An 18,731-nucleotide genomic window follows, 5' to 3' on the forward strand; every position below is an offset into this window, starting at 1 on the left:
GACACCCCTCACCTCGTACATGATTTTTGTGCACTAGGCCTCTAATATATATATATATACTAGTAGCCCGTTTGCACGAAGATTCGTGCAATAGACCTTCATTCACCTGGCTGCCTGCACCAGTTTTCTGCCGGCACCAGGGACCCAGGCCTTGGCTGTGGCCACCGCCTTCTGCCTTTTTCAGGGTCGGGGCTTGGCCCTGGGCGGCACCCAACATCCTTGCTAAGGATCGCAGGAGCCGACCCCCAGTGGTTTCCTGCGATCGGTGCAGGCTCCCCGCTGGTGCCCAAGGCCCGGAAAGCCTCGGCCCCTGGGACCCCCGGGAGGGGCGGGAGGGGCAGGGCCACGCCCTCCCAGGTGGACGATCAACCCCGGGACCCCCGGGAGGGGAGGGAGGGGCAGGGCCACGCCCTCCCAGGTGGACGATCAACCCCGGGACCCCTGGGAGGGGCGGGAGGGGTGGGAGGGGCCCGGACACGCCCCCCTAGGTGGCCGATCGCCCCAGGCACCCCCGGGAGCAGCGGCATGGGCCCGGCCACGCCACCCCGGGGTGCCAATGGGCCCGGCCACGCCCCCCCCATGGTGCCGATCGCCCCAGGCACCCCGGGGAGCGGCGGCATGGGTCCGGCCACTTGGCACCGCCATCTTGAACTTCTCAACGGCGGATATGCCACCCGGAGTCCCGCCCCCAGCCTCCTGCCGGCCCAATCGTGGGCATAGCGGAGGTGCGGTCAATTTGCATGTTTCTCTATTATAAGGCAAGATAGATTCTGATCTCTGTAGCTCTGTATATGCTATCACTCTTTTGGAAACCCCTTCCACCTTCTACTTTTCCAGTATCCTTTAAATCTCAACACAGTGTCCACAACTTTGTTAAGTCTTTTTATCTCCTGTTTCTTCTTTGTCCTCTTCTAGTGCCCTAAGTATATTATGCTATTGAATTTAACATATTTGTTCTAATTCTTTAAGTAGTTATCACCGAGTTTCTTACACAATAAGTAGTCCATAGTAAATTATGTTTATCTAAATTGAACTGAAGCATGAAACATCTTTTTATACCTTTTTTCCAGCTTGATACATATTAGAAACAGACTTTTAACAACTAAGTGAATGAATGCATGAATGGGTTGTATAATATGTGTGCTGGACATGTACACATGACATAGAGTCTACTGGGTCTACATTTAAATCCCATTTCTGCCAAGTCACTGGCATTTAATTAATCTAGATGCTCAACTTCCTTGAACCTCAGATTCTTCCTTTAGAAAGAGAGAACATAAAACTACATTCCCATGTGATCACCAATAGAGAATGAGATAATGTATGTGAAATGATAACTACAGCCCCTTATTAAGCAATATGAAGTGCCTATTACCATATTCTGATCTCTGTAGCAGGCGTCCTCAAACTACGGCCCGCGGGCAACATGTGGGTGTTTTTGCTGTTTTATTTTTTTACTTCAAAATAAGATATGTGCAGTGTGCATAGGAATTTGTTCATAGTTTTTTTTAAACTAAAGTCTGGCCCTCCAACGGTCTGAGGGACAGTGAACTGGCCCCCTGTTTAAAAAGTTTGAGGACCCCTGCTCTATAGTTTTGAGTATGCTATGAATAGACAATGTTCAATATATTGTAGTTATTAGGTATTCACTAATTAGGTATTAACCTTCTTAGTTGTTAACATTGTTGTTATTATGAATATTCTTATTTTTATTCCTTAAACACTCCCCAAACCTGATCCTTCAACAATATTCTAGATTTGATAATGAATGAGGGGCATTTAAAAACTAGTCAATATGCAGATTAAAGTAGACAATAGAGTTGAGAATTTTTACTATTTCAAATGAAAAGAGAAAAGCCATTCTAAAAAATGAGTGTTTCTTACAAGGGAAACTACAGGGAGTTATAAGTTGACCAAATTTTAACAAGTTTCATATGGCTACCAAGCTATCTATTGATATTCATTTTCTACAGACTACTAAATTGTCCCACAGTTCTGGAAAAATGTCATTGAAATTTTCCTTCATTATATATACTGCCTTTGAGAGACCAGGGACCTTCCTAAAGAGCCATCCAATGTGGAACTAAAAGCATTTGAACCGTTTACAGACTAAAAATAGGTTATATTAGTGCAAAGTGAGACATTCCTGTAAATGTTAAGGACTTTAAGACTTTTTATAATATCTTAAAGTTATTCATTTCTATTCTAGCCATGCAAAAACTCCAAATTTTGTACTTTCTTAAGTCAAGGCATCAGTGATATGCTTTAGTTAGTCATAGATTAATTAGTAGCTAGTATTACTGTAACTTAAAATCAATGCTACTGAAAACTTTTGTGAAACTTGTATGTAATTCTTATACATATTTTGATATATTTTTTTTCTAGTTCCACTTAGTATCCTTGTTTAATTAGAATGAAAGAAATATTTTATTTTAAGCTAAAGGCATATATTTCCCAAATATGCAAAATATGAATCATAACTCTATCTCAATTTTGAGAAAATAAATATTTAGAAAAGTCAAAAAAGTTATTTGTACATCAGCTTTAATTAAAATTGTGCATTGTTATTTATATTTTCAAGTTATAAAAATGTTGTCAATGCTCAAGCTATTCAAATGTACAAATTAAACCAGGTATTAAATTTTTTACTTTTATGATTATACTTGTTTTAAAATCCAGATAACAATGCATAAGGATTTTTTTGCATATACATTAAGATACTAAAAATACTTCAATTTAGCAAATCTGATTCAACATCCTTTTAAACGTATTTTGAATTTCAATGTAGAAAAAGGAATGTTTTTATTACCTAGTGCTTGGTAAAAAACTCTTTTTTGGAAAACACAGGGAGTGATACCAGCCAATCAAATGTTTGACTTCTCTGCTGGACCATTGCCTGGGTTTTTTGTTGTTGTCAATGCTGTTTTCTCAAAATTGTTTTGCCAAATGAGTATATGTATTTTCTAGTAAGACACTACTATTAAAAAATATCCTACTATTGAGTCTTTCACTCATTCATCCATTAATTAATTCCAACTGCTACTGAGTTTTTACACTGTGCAAATCACATAGTTTCTTCTCATCTGGAACATTTTATGTGGGTAAGGAAAAAAGTGCTTTGAAAATATAAATATTACAAGGATTTATAATGTAAGAACTAGATTAAAAAGCACAATGAAAGCTGTTTAGAAATGCTTTGAAGGAAGAATGAAATTTCAATGGTGAGAATCAGAATTTCCTAAGAACAATGACATTTGAATAGGTGTTTAAAAGATAACTAGAGTTCTATAGGTAGAGCCAGAGGAAAGACATCAGCCAAAGTAGAGATCTGGGAGAATGCAATGCATATTTGAGTAATAACACATAGATACTGAGTGGGGGTCTTTATTCATAGGAAGAGTTTGAGATAATTTGAAAACTAGTTTGCAAAGTTCTTGCTTGGCAGGATACAAAGTTTAAATTAAGATTATATTTAACTAGTTTATTATTTGTTCCTACTCTGCTTTATTCTAAGATATGTTTGATTTGACTTATAAAATGTTTAATATAAACTAGAATAAAAATAAATAGACATCTAAAGAAAAATGCTAATACTTATGTAAGTACTTATTTTGACAGGTTTATGAGCAGGGACATGAAAAATGATACAGAGTTTAAATAAATAAAATGTTAAAGTGGCTTGGACAAATGGCAATGGGTTACTGGAGGAGGATTCTAGAAGCCCTGATTGTTGTCTTCCTCTCTTTTATTTGTAAAGGTATTGATATAATTCATGGATTACCATGGACTTGACCAGTTTTGGTGGAAGCTAATAGCATCAAGTAGGAAAATGTAAAAGAAAATGTCAGAGGCATTGCAAATAATAAATTAGAGTAAACTGGACACTGGAAGAACTTAAACAATTAGAGTAATCAAGGCTAGAGAAATCTATGCCAAAGTTGCTTGAGCAGTGAGATGAACCAATATTTTTTATAAAGTTTTTTTCCCCCCAAGATTCCATAGATATAGATCTAATGCAGGCATAGAAAATGAGGTTAAATATATAGTAAGTTTCTACTTCTTCTCATTATATGTTGCAGATTGGAAATATTCATAATTTCTTTACACTCCTCCCATTGTGATGAGGTCTATTTTTTCTCCTCTTGAATATAGGCTGATTTGTGACTACTCTGACCAGTGGAGTATGGCTGAAGTACAACTATGCAGATCTGAATCCAGACTTCAAGGAACCTGGCAGTCTTTATTTGATTTCCAGGAGCCCTGAGCTATTACACAAAAAGTCTAACTAGCCTGCTAAAGAGGCGTTGAGACCACATAGAGATTAAAGGAACCCAGCTGAGCCCAGCCCAGGTTCCTTATAAACACCACCAATGGGAGCATAAGAATCACCCAGCAGAGCCCTGTGCAAATTACTGACCTACAAAATAATGGTGCTGCTTTAAGCAACTAAATGTCTTATAGTTTGTTACAGTGGAATAGATTACTGTAACAGCCTACTTTACAAAATTTTCTATAGGAAGATTTATTCTATTTCCAAGAACTTTATATAAAATGCGTTAAATAATTCATTTATCAAACAATGAAAATATACTGAGGAGCTCTATATAAAGCACTGTAACAGATGCTAGGACCATGCAAATGAAAAAAGGTAAAGATTTTTCTCTCTAAATATCATAATTCAGTACAGAAGCAAGGGGTGGTACTGGTTAAGAAAGTAATTGAATAGCGTACATTTAGACATGTTAGAAAGCTGAGCAGTAAAGCAAGAGATCATAAATGTAGTAAGAACAAGAAAAAAACAAAAAAAAGTTGAACTAATCATTTAAAAAGCCCATTGCTCAAGTGAGCATGCAAACTGAAAATAAGCCTTCCAAAACCAAACTTCCACATACATTTAAGGTCATAAACAAATGAGAAATAAAAAATGAGTTCTTTAAAAAAATGGAAAAGTAACTTGGAATTTAAGATACCAGAATCTTTTCATGGATTTCAAAATTCATCCAATGTCATTTTGACAGTTCATTTATTGGTTCTATTATCAATTTTTTTTAGAAGAAAGACATTTTCTATGTAGAAAGGATTTCTCATTGTTAGTTCAATCTTTTGGTGACAGAAGAAAAGAATTCACTGTAGAGGTGGTAAGTATCTTTCATAACTTGGTACTAAGTTTTCCTCCTTCCTGTTATGTTGTAAACAAGCACTCCAGTGGTGAAATAAACCCATGGGTGTTTTGTTTTGTTTTTAATCATTTGTTGAATCTAATTCTGCCCATGAATATTCTTAGTCCACTCATTAGTCCTCTACAATTCTTCCCTTATGTGTTGACGAGTGGCTATCTGCCCTCATGTCAGTTTCCCGTCCTCGTTTTGCTCATTTTCTAAAAGTTTGTCCCATTTGCTCAGTTCTACTCAATAGAAAGGCCAGTTCTCAAGCATCACCTGATAGAGTTTTATTTTTGAGTAGCCTTTCTCGGGTAATTTGTCTTTGAGCCGTAGGCCATAGCTAACTGTTGGACCCCATCTTGTTTCCCTGGTCCTCCTCATGGTCAGTCCAACAAAATATGGTCAATATTGAGCAGCAAATGCTACAAGTTACTGCAGGTTACCTCCCTCTTCCCCAAGACGCCCATTTTGACACTACTTCTTAACCCATTCCCTAGGTTAAGCCTTCCTCCTTGTCTAACAGATTGCTTGCTTTTGTGCATCCTCCATAGTTCCTGTTTTGGTTGTTATTGTTTGTTTGTTTTTCGCTTAGTTATTTAATACTCCAATCTATTCTTAAGAGGGATAGGGAAGACACCACTCCAGCACCTCTTATTGGATTAAATTTGCACCCAAATCTTTTCATTAGGTCTCTTATATAATGTTAATGTTTCTTTGGCCTTCAAATTAAACTAGTTCATTTGAAACGAGGTTTCAGAACTGAGATAAGCACAATCATAAACAATATACATATAGGTAGACATTTCTTCCATATGTATATGCTCACTGTTCCATATCTTATAGTGGCTCAAGGAAAGTTTCTTTGTCAAGAATCTGTGTATCTTTCCTGCCAAAGTCATTCTTTTTCTAACTCCAGACAATGACTTAATTTTAAAAGAACATGTTTGTACAGTATTATAAAACTAATTTCCCTTAATTAGCCATGCAAAAGAAAAGGTCTTTGTATAACCTCAATTACCTATACTTTCAGGAAGTAAATGCCACTCATATGATAAGATACATTTTGTTCTCTTCTGGACCATCTGTTGCATTACTTGGGGTGGAAATAGAGGCAAAATTCTCCTTGATTCCTTGCCATTACAGTATATTCTGAAAAAAAAAACTCATTCAGAGCAAATTAAGCTACCTTCTGGATCCTAGGGGCTCTCCTAGAGCTGTTGAAAGTATTAAGGCATGTTTCAATGTATCTGGATCTGTTTTGTTCAAACAATAGTGGAGGAAGCCCTGGGGAGGGGGTCGGAGTAGAATGGAGGGGGTCAACAGGAAAGAAAAAGGGGGACATCTGTAATACTTTCAACAATAAAGATTTTAAAATGTACCATGGCATTTCTGGGAGAGTTGTAATTACTTTTGTGAATAATTATAAGATTTTATAGAGAAGAAAAAGACTTCATGGAGGAAGCAATATTAAAGTTGAGTTTAAAAGATAAGTAGGTAACTAGAAACTGGGTAAGAAAGAGCAGAAGAGGAAAACTAGCCAGAGGAAGAGCTTAAGGTAAGAAAGTTTTACATAACACCCATATTAGGAAAGGTGGTTAGTGTGTCCTAGGCAAGGGGCAGGTTATGAGACTTGAAAGTGATTTGGGATGAAGCTGGAAGGATTCTTGAATAGCATGCTAAGGTTATTTTGCCTTAATGTAGACAACAGAAACAAGGCGAGTGACTGACATATTATCTCCCACCAGTTCTAGATTCCTGGTAGGTCCCAGTTTTGAAAGATACCTGAGATAATTAGCATGTTAATAAGTGGAAACTTAGAGATTCATCATGAAAAAGATGCTAACAGAGTGTTTAAAGAAAGCTCTTACTCAGTATCACTGGAGATACACGGGGGCCACTTCTATGAGGACCAAATTCTGCATTTGATTTGCACTGGAATAAAATTAGGAAGAGATTAAAAGTTTGGGGAAATGACTTGTGTAGAAGCCAGGGCAGTTACTCCCTAAATGGATGTGATTGGCTTAAGAACAGGGGTCAGTGATAGTGGTCAGAATGAACAGTTCTGAGATAATAGGTGTATGGGGATGTTCAATAGAAACAGGAGTTTGGCATGGAAAGAGGGCTGCTGAGAAAAATAGATGGACAGGAAACAACAGTATGAGTGAGGAGACTCTCAAACCCTCCAGTGACCGTGCCAAGCATGTCTGTCTTTGCTTACCCAAATTATGTCACAATTGGCTAGTTTAAATGAACTTGGAAATGTAACAAAAAGGACAGAAAAGCCAGAAAAAACAAAACACACCTTTGTTTAGAAACTGGGCCCTCAGCTCATTTTTTAAAGATGAGATCTATTTCTCAGCTTCTTTGTCACCGGTTTTCTTGCTCTTTATATTTACATGCTCCATCATTATTATCTGGCGGCTTATCTGCTTGGCGTAGAAATATGTGTCCTATTTGCCTCTTGGATTATGTTTAGCTCAAATGCACTATGTTGCTTTCTTTAAAGTGTACTTTAGAGTTAAGGGTAATTTGTATAGAGTTTGATTTACCTTAATACAGTTGTTTTTATTTAAACAACTTTCTTATTTATCTGGTTTTAAAGCTAAGGATCGTGGAAAATCCACATAAAGCCACACTCCTAGCAAAATGTAAAATGGAAAACAAAAAACAAAAACTAACAGAGGTTTGATTTTCATTTATTGTCACCAACCCCTGAGACACTTCATTATACCCTTTGCCCTAATAGGCTTTCAGCAATGAAATCAACATTTCAAAACCCAAGAACTGTTCCTAAGGTTTATTAGGATTGCCAGATATTTTTCAAGATCTAAACTGTACAAAGTGGGTGATAATTTTGAAGAAAACAATTTTTTTTACTCTTTCCTTTAAATGAAGATGTTTTTAAGCAAGGATATAACATGATTTTCTAGGTGGTAAAAATCTAATGTGTTTCTCTGCTTTTAAATTAAGATAGTAATTTGGCACTCACAGTGTATCTAAAAACATAAAACCAAAACATTGAAGCTGCCAGGTGTCTAATTTTCTGTTTGTCACGCTTATGCCTATGAACTGAAAAGCCAGGCTGTTTTGAACAACTTCTGCCAGCCCAGTTCATACTTCAGTACCTTGGAATTTAGCCTCTTGGGCTTCTAGCTATTTTCAAATTCAGCCAATATAGTATGGAAGATAAAAAAAAAAAAAAAAAAACAAAACTCTAACCCTAGATGATATAAAGATCCTCAGCTTTTAACTGGAGAATGTAAATCACTTTACTGCGCAACTTTCTTTATACGTTCTATATATAGAAGATGAATGGATCAGGTGAGTAGTGGAATAATTATTTTAATATAATCATTTGTATGCTGAAGGGAACCAAAGTTTTGCCTCCCCAAAATGTGTCTTTTGAGATACTGATTTTAAGCTGGTTATTAAGAAACAAAAGAATCACAAAGAACCTTTGACCCTCCCCCTTTCCTGCCTAAAAGATTCAGATGGAAAAGCCTGCATGGGGGACACTCCTTTGGGAAGGAAACCTGAGCATTAGCTAGGAAGGATCCAAGCAGGTACCTGTTAACTAAATCCCCAACCCCCACCATCACCACCATCTCTGTCCCATTGTTTCTGGGTTGCCTATCAGGAATATTTATCATGTGCTCAGCAATGTCTCAGCTACCTGTAAGTTGGCGATTTCTTTTTAAAATGCCAGACCGCTGCCCCCTTTTCTCCTTTATCCATAAGGACATATAAGCCTCAATTGCCCAATGTGTTTCAGGTCTCAATCTTATGGCATCCCCATAGGTGCATTCATATAATAAACTTTGGACATTTTCTCCTATTAATATGTCTCTGTTCATTTGATTTATTATTCCAATAGAAGAACTTAGAAGGTGAGAGGAAACTAATTTTCTTTTCAGCCTCCATAATGCCAATTATTGAATGGTGCTAATTTTCCATCAATTTGTTGGCAACACAACACCAGAATGTTACAGGCAATTGGACCTCAGTTCAGTAACCTTGATACTTGAGTTATGGGTAAGAAAAAAAATCAGAGCCAAGACTTCAAATACACGAAAAGGTTTTAGAAAGTCACAGAGGTAGAAAAAGTGAAGCTGCATGGGATCAGGAAACAAGTTACTGAGGCAAAAAAAAAAAAAAAAAAAAAAAAAAAAGAGGCTCTGAGAAAGACAGCAAGGAAATAGGTGCCTGGCTCCTAGGGAAAGAATTGGGTGGAGAAAGGCCCAGTTGTGCTGGAGAGAGAGCTGAGCTGGGTTTCTCCATCCTAAGGACTTTTAAGGGTGGAGATTTTAGGGGCAGTCCCAATGGGAGGATCTCATCAGCTTTCCAGATGTGTCCTTTTAGGGTTGTGATCTCCACTGATTGGTCAGCAACGGGGGGTGGGGGGGGGCGGGGAGAGGAGCAGGGGGCGGGGCGAGGTGGAGAGTGGGGGATGCATCATTAGTCATTGCTGCTGGCCCTGATGTCAGCCATGGCATTGCCCCCTTGTTGCTTTTCTGGGTCTGGAGCTGAAATACAACTGAGGCCCAGATATTATCTCTAGTTTGACCAAAGCTCTGTCTCTGTAGTCAACAGACCTGAGGCTTTGTTCCAAGATTTTTTTGATGCAGATCAAAACCTCTTTGTCTTGAGGGATTAATGCTTAAGAGATTGGCCCAGCAATATGGGAGTCTTAAGGATATTCTCCATCCTCTCGGTTCTTTCTATAAGGGTGGGGGGGTATCTTCCACATGACTAGTGACATACAAGGAGAGGGAAGGTCAGGAGAGGGTCTGAACCACATGACCAGCAATATGTCAGGCAGCAGGCTTTCCAACCTGGTGACCTTCTGTACCTAGCTCACCATCCTATCTCTGCTCATGCCTACTAAAAATTCAGTTAATGATTTGTCTAAATCTCTAGCTAAATAGTCATCTATGTAGGGAAATAACTTGATTTAAAGGGCATACAGTATGCTTGCCATTTCAACTGTAATAAGCACACTGAAAAATCAATTGGCAGAAACTAAGGAGTTCTATAGACATTTTCTTGTTAAATTCTCATTGTAAGCCTTTGAAATAAGTGATTTTAATTCAGTAACATAGGTAAGAAACTTGAAGCTCCTTATGGTAAATTGCCTATGTTTTTAACTATTAATTGAGTGAATTCACTTTCCAAAGACAGCCTCTATGTTAACATGATTCAGTGACCTAAGAATGAGATGGAAGCCTTCATGTTATTTAAAGAAGAATGATAAAAGTCTCCAACAAAGAAGACTGTAAATTATGAAATCATTAAGCAGGTAATTTTTTTAAGGAAATGATTGTAAAATGGAGAACATGGCAATCCCCAGGTCAGATAAGTACCAGAAGAGTTTATTTAACCAGGCAAGAGGAAAGGAAGCACACCAAAAAGTGGCTGGTTAGCATCACGCCAACTCTACTCAAAGTTTGTGCAGGCCCTGATTTATAAACATTTGCAGAGATCTCCACAAAGAAGGACAAATCATATTAATAATTAACTCACAGCTGATGAAAGTCATTAGGCTGCAGAGCTGTTACTATGAATTGCAGAGCTCTGACATTCACCATATTACTGCTCATGCCAGTGTAGATATGGGCACATTAACTGTGAGCTGCTGACAAGAGGTAAGCTGGAATACAGATCAATGCTGTTATTATGAAGACAAAACCAGCACACCAAAATGCTTTCCTCCCACTGTCTAACATCATCCATATTGATGTTTTCTGTCAATATATAATAATCCACTGTCACACTTGATGGGACAGGAGAAACAGATTACAGAAAAATTGCACTGGAATATATTTTTGTACATTGTTTCCCTGGAAAGGTATAATCAGAACAATTATTGATTCAGGAACTTTGACTGCTTGTCCCAACAAGATGCATGAAGCGTGGCAGGAGAAGTTACATATTTTTTTTCCCCATTCATTTTACCATTGTGTTTAAAAGTGTTGGTTAAAAAAAGATATATGGAATTTACTTTTCTTACACTCTTCCCTTGCTTTCACGGGTGTGGGGCAAAACCCATGGAGTGGTTCTTGATTTTTCACTTTCTCTCTGCAATACAAAAGTCACCATCTTCAAAATATAGCTCCAACTAAGCCTATTTTTGTCACCGCTTTTTACCACCCTAGTCTGAGCCACCGTCATTTTTCACCTGGCTCTGGGTTACTGTAGTGTTTTCCTAATGGGTTTTCCTGTGGCCCAAGCAAGTTGAAAATTGTGGTCGGTTAATATCATCCTTGTTCAAAACTTACTGGTAGTGTCCCATTTCACTGAGAGTAAAAACCAATGTCTTAAACATGACTCCACAATTTCCTCCCAAAGCTCAATGCTTCATTATACTCTGACCTCATCCCTTGCTACTCTCCCACTATTATTTATTCCACTCAATCATTCCATGGGCCAAATTGACATTCTAAGAAACTGCAGGGGACACTTCTGCCTTAAGTCCTTTTGATTTGTACTTTCCACCACTTAAACATACCACTTTCTCCAATGAGTCTTTCTTTAAATCCCACTCTATTTATAACTGAATTGGCATCCCTTTTTTTCTCCTTTCTTTTTTTTTATATTTTTCATAGCAATTACTGAGAATGTCCTACATATTTTATATATATCTTTATTCTTGATTACTAATTTATATATAAGCTTTCTCAAGGCACTGATTTAGGAGGAAAGGGAATATGTATTTTTATTATTATTGGTATTCTCAGCATCTGGAATAGTTCTTGCCACACAGTAGCCTCTCAATAAATAGTTTTCTCAGTGAGTAAATGAGTCACTAGATCAAAGAAAACATACTTCAGAGTATTCATCAAATACAGTACTAAGTATCTAATAAAAGTATGTTTTAAAACCAAGAATTTTAACGTTTGACTCACCCTGGACAGTAAGCTCCCCTTTATAACAACCATTAAACAAGTAACTAAATAACTAAGAGGATTTTGGCAATAAAATTAACATTTTAAAACTAAGAAACTGTTTTTATAGCTTAGTAGTAGTGTCAGATATTTCTCAAGGCACAAACCCAAATGGATGGAATGTAATTTGTGGGGGGAGAGGGAAACTAACTCTGAATGAAAAAGGGGCCACATAACTAAACTTGACAAGCTCAGGGAAGGCCTGCATGGTGGCCTCACAAACTTAGAGACTTAATGTAACCCCATGGGATGGTCTGACATGAAAAACTTCTAACTAAAAGCAGTTCATGGCAGGTAGTCATGTCCCAAGTGGGTGTTTTTCCCTAACACAGGTCAATCTTTACCTTTCTGAGCCTGTCCTCTTCTTTTTGCATTTATGGTAACATACTTTTGGAATATCAAAGTAATTTCCTCCAACCCCACACCCCTCAAAGCAGAACCATTGCACCAGAGCAGAGGCCACAAATTCCCTCATTGTTATTATTATCATAGTAAGTGTTAACTGGTAACAAGTCTATACTCACAAATGTAAAAGAAGTATGTGTTTATTCATTTCACTTTTTAGCCAATTCCAAACACTCCCCCCTCTTTCCTCCCCCTGCCCTGTTTCCCTAATCTACCACCAATGTAACCCCTATGTATTCCCCTTTGGTTCTGATGTATAAAATAAGTGTTAAAACTGTCATTTTCTAGAAATTTTTCAACAATCCTTCCCAGCAATTGTCAGTTTGGCTCAAATAAACTCATAAAAATTCTCTACAGGTTTGAACATTGTTTATGTTGACAAAACAAACAAGCACCAGAAACACTAACATGGTGAAATGTTTTTAATTATTTATTCATAGATTTACTCAATATTTAATATAAATGAATTGGAACTACAAGGGATCAAAAACTTAGGTCTAAAAGTCTTAGAGCCATATCCAACCAAAAATCAATGAGAAATACTGAGAAAACATGTCTGATATTACAGGGGGGATCACATGGAACAATTCACACAGATGTTTAGGAGCAACATCTAAACAAAATTGGCTCCTTTATATATGTAAGAGAGTATCTGAAGTTATTGTAAACAGTTTAAATCCTAGGAGATAGAGAAGCAATAGCATGCAAGGTTTATTTGGGTGCAGCAAACTATCTCTAATTTCATATCTGAATATCAGATATCATAGTGACTTTAAATGATAACTAGTGCTTAATCACTGTGATGATTAATTGTATGTGTCAACTTTGCTAAGCATGGTGCCCACATGTGAGGTATGACATTATTCCGGGTGATTCTGTAAGGATGATTTTGAATGAGAGTAATATTTAAATCAATGGACTTTGAATAAAGCAGATCAAACTCAATAATGCAGGTGGGCCTCACACAATCAGTTCAAGGCCTAGAGATGTAACCACACAGAAACCTTATTTTCTTTCATCTGACCTTGTATTTTTATTTTTCCCCTTTGACACAAACTGGCCTAACTTAGTGTCCTTGTTATCAGTAGGGGGCCTTCTGTGTCCCCACCCGTGCTGGTGGGAGTGGAATTCCTGTGATGTTCCATGAAAAGGATTTTCCTGAGACACACATGGGAAAATGAGTGACTTTTATTTGGGTGGAATTAATACTCTGAGTTTCCAATGTCCCATTCCCCTCCTCTCACCATGGAAAAAGTCCAGCCTTGCCTGTAACAGGGCTAGAATTAAGGTCACTGCCCAGAATTTCTGCTCCACATTAAAGCACAGTTCAGTCCAGTATCTGGCCAGCTTAGCTTGTGTTCCCAGCTGCAGTCCACTGTGTGTGGACCTAAGGCCACGTGGTGGGCTAGTGCATGTGTGAGTGTGGGTCAAGGAGCAAGAGAATGCAAGGGAGCATGGGCATAAGACCAAGCAAGAGAGAGAATTCCTTTGCTTGTGGATTTTAACCTTTTAATAAGATTTTGCGCCCTTGTAGTGCTCCACCCCTTAGCCAGTTACCTTTTTTCCGGGGTTAGACTAACAGACAAGCACCTTCCCTACATCATTCCAACTTCACTGCCCATTAGCCCGTCTTCCCCTTTGTTGGGTCCCTTTCCCCAGTGATCTGCAGGGAATGGATGAAGCTGGCCAGATGACCATGCTCACATGTCTGGCCTCCCCTTTGCTTTTTTCCTATTGTCCTATTAGCTAGCTAATTATGACAATAACAACCTGACTCTCCCACTTCCCTTTCCCTTGCTTAATCATTAAGCTGCAGGACAATGAGATTCTGGTCAGGATCCAGTAGTCTTAGAAACAAAGCCTTGGATCTGTTGACCACAGAGGCAGAGTTTCAGTCAAACTAGAGGTAACATCTGGCCCTCAGGTGTGTTTCAGCTCCAAAAGGACCCCACTGGCTGTATCCTTACAAAACTAGATGAAGCAATGCCATGGCTTACATCAGGACCAGATGCAATTATCAACTACCCACTACCCTAGCACTGACCAGTCAGTAGAGACCATATCCCTGACCATGACTCTCACTCCCTTAGTCACCATGATTATTTTCTCCCTATATAATCCATCCCCTAGAAGCCATTGGGGAGCCTAGTCTTTGAGCATGAGCTGCCTGTGACTGTGAACATGGCACTATCTCCTTAATAAATCCCTACTTTCTTGACTACAAACTACCACTTGTGTCTTATTGGGCTTTGATGCACATAGGCAAATGATACCCTTCAGTCTGGTAACAAAGAGATAAAAAAACTGACTTTCCGTGAGCAAGAGGAAGTTCTACCAACAGATATCCTTTGTGCTTGGACTGTTGCATTAACTCTTTCCTGGTTTTCCAGTCCAATATCTTTTAGAATTGAACTACAGATTTTGGACTTGCCAGACTCCATAATATGTGAGCCAATTCCTTTAAAAATCAGTGTCTATCTATCTATCTATCTATCTATCTATCTATCTATCTATCATCTATCTATCTATCTCTTATGGTTTTCTGGAAAACCCTAATACAGTTATAATTGGAAATATAAGTAGTTTAATCAAGATATTAGTAATGAAGAAATGTTAAAAAGTTGAAGCATTTTCAGATAGGAGTAAAGATCATAGATTCTAAAGCCAGACTACCTGGTTCTGAAATGTACCTTTGTTATCGAGACGCTTGAGCCACATTATCTCTAAAATGGATAATATCTGCAATTCTGATGCATAGTTACCAAAATTAAGTAGATTTGTGTGCATGTGTGTGTGCATTTTTTAAAGAGTCTGGCACTATATGACTCAGTTACTTAGGATCAAAGAGCTGATTAATGGCTGACTTAGACAAAAATCTAGGTCATCTGATTTGAAACTTTATGCCTTACCTATATTCATTAGCAATAATTATATTAATTTATTCAACAAAATAAAGACATGAGAAAGTGGGATATAAAAGATATATGAATTTTGCTTTTAAAATAACTGCTTTAGATTATAAATATAACACTTGCCAATTGCTGAAATTTTGAAAAATCTAAAAGCACAAAAATTACCTGCAGTCCTACCACCCATGTATAATAATCTTACCAGTTTATCTATTTAAAAATTCTGTTTTACAAATTGTTTTGTTCATTTTTAAGTTTAATAATATATTTGTTTTTAATTCTTTATTAATTATAACCATTTTATCACAAAAATAAATTTCATGTAATACCTCTTTGGTAAAATATTTTCAACACTATGCACTTTCAGTTTTCAAGAGATTTCTGTTTCTAGATACATAGAGATTAAAATGGATAATTAGGCCCAGCCGGTGTTTCTCAGTAGTTGAGCATCAACCTATGAACCAGGAGGTCATAGTTCCATTCCTGGTCAGGGCACATGCCCAGTTTGGGGGCTTGATCCCCAGTAGGGGGTGTGCAAGAAACAGCCAAGTAATGATTATCTCTCAGCATCAATGTTTCTATCTCTTGCCTCATCTCCCTTTGTCCTCCGAAGTCAATATATATCTATCCTATCAAATAAAAGCCTAATATGCTAAGTGTCTGGTCATCCAGTCAGCTGTTCAACCAATCAAAGCGTAATATGCTAATGATATGCTAAGGCTGCTCAATCGCTTGCTATGACGTGCACTGACCACCAGGGGGCAGACAGTTGACCAGTCGACCAGTTGCTATGATGTACACTGACTAACAGGGGGAAGACAGTCGACTTGTCGACAAACCGCTATGACATGAGTTGACCACCAGGGGGCAGATGCTTCTACTGGTAGGTTAGCTTGCTGTTGGGGTTCGGATGATCAGGACTGAGTGAGACAGGTCGGACACACCCTGGAGCCCTCCCACTGTCCCTCCCTGGCTGGCCAACCTCCTGCGTTTCTCCCCAGCCCCAATTGTGCACCAGTGGGGTCCCTAACCTGGCCTGCACCCTCTTTCAATCCAGGACCCCTGAGGGAATGTCAGAATGCCAGTTTTAGCCTGATCCTTTAGGCCAGGCCAAGGTACCCCACTGGTGCACGAGTTCGTGCACCAGGCCTCTAGTATATTGTTTAAAAAATAAAATAAAATGGGTAATTTGAATTGGAAGCATTACCGTATTTTCTCTGTACTTTTGATAATAACCTCATAGCCAGGAATATGGTAGTGACCTGACAAAATGCTTGTTAAATAAGTAAATGATCTTAGTCTTCATTAAATAAGAAGTAATTACAATTGCATGAATGCAGATTTGAATTAGCTAATGAAATTAATGATGTTAATATCTAAACAGAGGAGAATAATTGAAGTCAATTGTCAACTGGATTTTCTTCATTTTTATACTAATGTATATGTGATGATTGAGATCATAATGTTTGGGCACATTTTCCTTTATTAATCCTTCAATTTTGTCTCTGTGACATGCCAGAATTAGTTTTTTGAAAGTTACTTTCTTAATGACTTCCAACTAATTCCTTAACAATAGTTATATTTAAGTGATTGAAAAATGAATTGAGCATGTTTAAGCACAGCCACTCATGTCACTGCAGATGTTTTAAAAGTTTCAATCCCAGATAATTACTATAATTAATGAAATTTTTGATGCAACAATGACTATTCTCAGACTTCTTATGTATTATTTTATCTCAGTTTCTGTCTGTAGAGACCTGGAATTAACTCTATCAAACATTTTTTGTTTGGTTGGTTTTTGCTTTTAATAAAAATAAAGCAAACATCTAGATGGTTGGGTTAAATAAAAGTCTCTGTGAAAGTCTCATTTGTGTTCTTAACGGGTGAGTTTAACCAAAATTTAACAGCAAAGCTTTCTGGCTTATGATATTAATATATTGTTTTCCTTGAGAATAAATTTATCAGAAACACTATTAAGATGTTTCTACTCGCCGAAACCGGTTTGGCTCAGTGGATAGAGCATCGGTCTGCAGACTGAAAGGTCCCAGGTTTGATTCTGGTCAAGGGCATGTACATTGGTTGCGGGCACATCCCCGGTAGGGGGTGTGCAGGAGGCTACTGGTCGATGTTTCTCTCTCATTGATGTTTCTAGTTCTCTATCCCTCTCCCTTCCACTCTGTAAAAAATCAATAAAATATATTTTTTTAAAAAAGATGTTTCTACTTTAAGATACTAAATTGCATATAGTTTATTTTATAAAATGTGCTCTTTTATAATTACATAACAAGAAGATACATTATTTATAGTAATAAAAGGGTAATATGCTAATTAGACTGGACGTCCTTCTTGATGTCATTCTGGATGTCCTTCCTGATAAAGCTGGGGCTGGAGGGAAGCCAGCCCGGGTCCTGGGTGCCCACAGGTGGCCAGAGGAGGAAAGCAGCCCAAGTTGCAGGTGCCTGCTGACAGCCAGAGGAGGGAAGCAGCCCAGGTCCCAGGTGCCAGAGGGAAGCCGGTGCTGGCAGTCGGGGGAAGAAAGGCCTACTCTTGAACCAATTTTCATGCATCGGGCCTCTAGTATTATTAATAATTGCTTATTTTAAATGGTGGAATTATAGTTGTTTTTTTCTACTTTATTTTTTTCTACTTTCAGTTTCTTTTAAATAAGTATGTGACTTTATATTGATGCTATAAAATATTTTTATTTGTACTTTTTTTATAGGCCTCTCAACTTGGTGTCTAAATCTTTAAGAAATCTTAGACAGAAAAAAAAATACATATCATCAATTGATTTTAGCAGGCCAGGGGCTAAATAAGAGCTTTATTATTAATATCATTACATTCATTCATTCATTACAATACCCCTGTTTTATTGATGTGATATTTTATGAGCAGCCAGCCTGGGTTTTCTCTCCAGGGACTTCTGATTCTAAAGCCTATGTTCCTCCAAATTTGAAAAAAAAACCAAAACCTCCCCAGAGGCTGTTAAAGCATGAATTTTTATGATAGTCAAGGAGGCTATATCTTTGAAGAGACCAAGAAAAATTACTTCTGCATGGCATATTGTTACTGTGAAGGGTCTGGTATTTTGTCCTACTTATAAGCAAACAAATTAACCTATCACCTATTTGTAGATAGTAGTAAGAGATTCCTGGGTCATAGATATGGGCCCTTACTACTCATGGCACAAAGGGTAGCATAAACATCAGCATATTTGTTCCCTTCCTTTTTTCTACAGTATCTTAGGAGAGGAGCTCTCAGCTTTGAGGATCCCTCAGCATCTTTTACAATGGTCAGCAAGCCTACCTTCCTTT

The sequence above is a fragment of the Cnephaeus nilssonii genome, assembly GCF_951640355.1.
Source record: "Cnephaeus nilssonii genome assembly, chromosome: 7".
Taxonomy (NCBI): domain Eukaryota; kingdom Metazoa; phylum Chordata; class Mammalia; order Chiroptera; family Vespertilionidae; genus Cnephaeus; species Cnephaeus nilssonii.